Source organism: Rhinolophus hipposideros, assembly GCF_964194185.1.
Source record: "Rhinolophus hipposideros genome assembly, chromosome: 13".
Classification (NCBI taxonomy): domain Eukaryota; kingdom Metazoa; phylum Chordata; class Mammalia; order Chiroptera; family Rhinolophidae; genus Rhinolophus; species Rhinolophus hipposideros.
The window spans coordinates 53,516,866-53,520,717 of NC_138059.1; the positions used below are offsets into that span (position 1 = coordinate 53,516,866).

At 36.9% G+C, this 3,852-nt stretch overlaps 1 pseudogene across 1 annotated transcript; it reads left to right on the forward strand.

Annotated features, from left to right (window-relative positions):
• Window positions 1–227: 227 nt before the first annotated feature.
• Window positions 228–1,577, forward strand: LOC308506822 (DDB1- and CUL4-associated factor 13-like; annotated as a pseudogene). Its single transcript has one exon. The product of its transcript is annotated as a DDB1- and CUL4-associated factor 13-like (transcript).
• The last annotated feature ends 2,275 nt before the right edge of the window (window positions 1,578–3,852 follow it).

The following is a 3,852-nucleotide window of genomic DNA, read 5'->3' on the forward strand; positions in this document are numbered from 1 at the left end:
TTTTTCAGATTTCACTAAGATTTAGTTGGTAGAGAGCTTAAAGTCTCTGATAACAATTTATCCAGGTTATAATCTATCCTAGTTTTTTTGTTTGTGTTTTTTTCACATAAAAACTTCCCTTTAGGTTTGAGGCTTAGAAGTTTTCCTGAGAGAATTCGCCGAAGGAGGCGGTGGTAACCAGACCTGGAGGAAAAGTCTCGTGGAGTTGGGGAGAACTGGCTCCCAAGATGAAGGTGAAGATGCTGAGCCGAAACCCGGACAACTATGTCTGTGAAACCAAGATGGACTTACAGTGAGTTCCAAGAAACTATGATCCTACCTTTCATCCTTTTGCGATCCCACAAGAATATGTAAGAGCTTTAAATGCTACCAAACTGGAATGCGTATTTACAAAACCATTCCTTGCTTCTCTGGATGGTCAACGAGATGGAGTCAATTGCTTGATAAAGCATCCAAAGAGCCTGGCTATTGTCCCTTCTAGGGCATGTAATGGAGCAGTTAGAATTTGGAACTTGACTAAACGAAACTATCCTATAATACAAGCACATGAAGGTTTTGTATGCAGAATATGTACTCGCTTTTGTGGGACTTCCTTTTTTTACTGTTGGTGATAACAAAACTGTGAAGCAGTGGAAAATGGATGGACCAGGTTTTGGAGAAGAGGAAGAACCAGTGCATACAATATTAGGGAAGACAATGTATATAGAAATTGATCATTATTGGAAAGAAGGTGTTTTTGACACACGTGGACAGCAAGTAGACATTTGGGATGAACAAAGAATCAGTCCTATATGTTCAATGACCTGGGGATTTGACAGTATAAGCAGTGTTAAGTTTAATCCAGTTGAGACATTTCTCTTGGGAAGTTGTGCTTCTGACAGGAATATCGTACTATATGATATGAGGCAAGCTACTCCTCTGAGAAAGGTCATCTTAGACATGAGAAGAAATACAATTTGTTGGAACCCAATGGAAGCTTTCATTTTCATTGCAGCAAACGAAGATTACAACTTACATACTTTTGACATGCGTGCACTGGACACTCGTGTAATGGTCCACATGGATCATGTTTCTGCAGTGCTTGATGTGGATTACGCCCCCCTGGGGAGGAGTTTGTGTCCACCAGTTTTGATAAATCTATTCAAATCTTCCTTTGGATAAAAGCAGAAGCAGAAAATCACACAATCACACAAAAAAGAATGCAACAAACACGTTATCTATGTAAAATGGACTTCTGACAGCAAGTACATTCTGTGTAGATCTGATGAAATGAACATTTGTCTGTGTAAATCTAATGCTTCTGAAAAACTGGGCGTGCTTACATCACGAGAAAAAGTAGCCAAAAATTATAACCAGAAGTTGAAGGAGAAATTTCAATATCACCCTCATATAAAATGAATTGCTGGTCACTGCCATCTACCAAAATCTATCAGATTCAAATCTACGAGATTCAAGAACAGCACATCATGAAAGAATCTTGTCGACGAAAGGAAGTGAATCATCTCAAACATAGCAAGCCTGGATCTGTGCCGATTGTGTTAGAGAAGAAGAAACACATAGTGACAGTTGTGAAATAATATTTGGTATTTCTACCAATACTGATGTATAATTATTTGTTATGTTTTGATTTGTAAACTACAAATAAATATACAGTTGACCCTTGAACAACACAGGTTTGAATTGACTGGGTCCATTTATATGTGGATTTTTTCAATAAATACACAGTTTGCCTTCTGTATTCCTAGGTTTTGCATACATGGATTCAACCAACCATGGATCAAAAACAGTATTTTCTTTCCGAGGTTGGGAATCTGTGAATGCAGAGGGTCAACTGAAGTTATATGTGGATTTTCGACTGCCCAGTGAGTCAGCGCCCCTAACCTCCCCATTGTTTGGGGATCAACTGTACTGGCTTTCAGTATAACAAACAATTCAGTTATATGTATAGAACTTTACTGTGGCTCATTTTAACTACCCTGAAATATTATCTTTAAAAGGTGGCCTGGTTCATAAGACTATCCAACATTTTACCCTTGATCTGCTTTCTTACTAAGTAATACAGTATTTGCAAACAAACTTATTTTTTCTGTTAGAAATTGCAGATATACTTTTGCTCTGATCTATTATTGTAGACACTATACATTTAAATTTACATGTAAGACCAAACATCTCTTGTGTTACCTTTACTTTGTGTTACCTTTACTTTGAATAATTGTTGTAATGATTCTTCCTAAGATTTCATATAACATGTAAAAGAATTAAGTCAAAACTTTTTTCAATTGAATTTATTGTCTGTCCTTTATTCATATTTGGCTTTTTGAGACTTTAAAGATGATCAGCCTGCATTTATGTAACTTTTATAGTTGATAATTACAATTTATGGTCAAGTCACAATAATAAACATCCTTTTTCTCAAAATTGTTGAAAAAAAAAAAAAGTTTTCCTGAAATGGGCAACTTACTATTTGCCCCATTGTATTAGTTGATGTCTTTGCCCTGAAAATATTAAATCTATACAGCTACTAAAAACAAAACAAAACAGAAACCAGTGACAGGAGAAAATAGAAAATGTTCTGAAATGTAAAATACACAGCAGAGAATTGCAGAATATTTTATCCTAAAAGGTTTACCCTCAAGAGAACTATGTAGTAATGCATCACAGTACAATTTGGACATTGATTCTGACTGATAAGCATGGTGATGACTGGGAATTGTCTCCCCTTCTTACCTGGAAGCCTGTACCTCCCTCCCCCATTTCAATCCACTTAGGGCTCATGGCTGCAAGGAGCACAAGCCAGGTGCCTTTGCACTGTCCAGCATCCTGGGTCAGCCATGTTTTTTTTTGTTCTCCAGGCCTCATCTTATCCATGGTAACACTTACAAGACAACAAAAAAGTAGTTGGTTTTCCCCTGGTACAGAAAGAGAAAGTCATATACTTTTACTGGTGATAGAAATGAACAGAAAGTGAAGCTGTTCAAGGAAGTGATAATTCTGAAGCAGAAGACAAGAATTTGGGGAAAAGCCAAGAGTCTGATTTGACAATGGCTCTGGCCTATACTGGAAATTTCTGTAGAAACAAGAAGAAGCAATTCACAATGCTCTGCCTATGAGGCTCTAAACAGTGCAAATAATGGGAACATGACTTAAGAGTATGTGCACAAGAAACAGATGGCCCACAACAGAGTGGTTGGGCAGAAGACACAAGAAGTCTTGGGGACAAAGGCCTAGGGTCTTCCTCCAGCCACCTTATGCTGGTGCACAATTATTTTAAGTCCTTAGGGAACATTTTCCTTTCACAATGTGAACTTGTCAGAACTACGATTACCATTTGGTCATGTTGCTTTGCTTCCTGAGCTGTAGCAGGCCAAGGGACAAGCAAATGTTCAGCAGAGACAAAAACTGCCTGTGTTACAAGAAGACATCTCATGACACCCCAGATCCCAGAAGAAAAAGAGAGTCTGCATTTTATGATGACCAAAGACAGACAGACTTTTATTTTATGTCAATGCAGGCTTTAAGATTCTGAAGATTCAACCTTTTTCTTTATCATACTCCAGGACATTTTAAAGAAAATATTGAGTTACTATCATCAGTCTACTAAAATCTTGAGATATGGTGCATTTCTTTTTGAATCTGTATCATAAATGCTTTGTACTTACCATCAAGGGGGTTGGCATGTATACAAAATTAATATTCAGAAATCAATTGCATTTGTATACACCGATAATAAACTATCAGAAGGAGAAATCGAGAAATCAGTCCCATTTACAATTTTTTCAAAAACAATAAAATACCTAGGAATAAATTTAACCAATGTAGTAAAAGACCTGTACTCACAAAATTATAAGACAC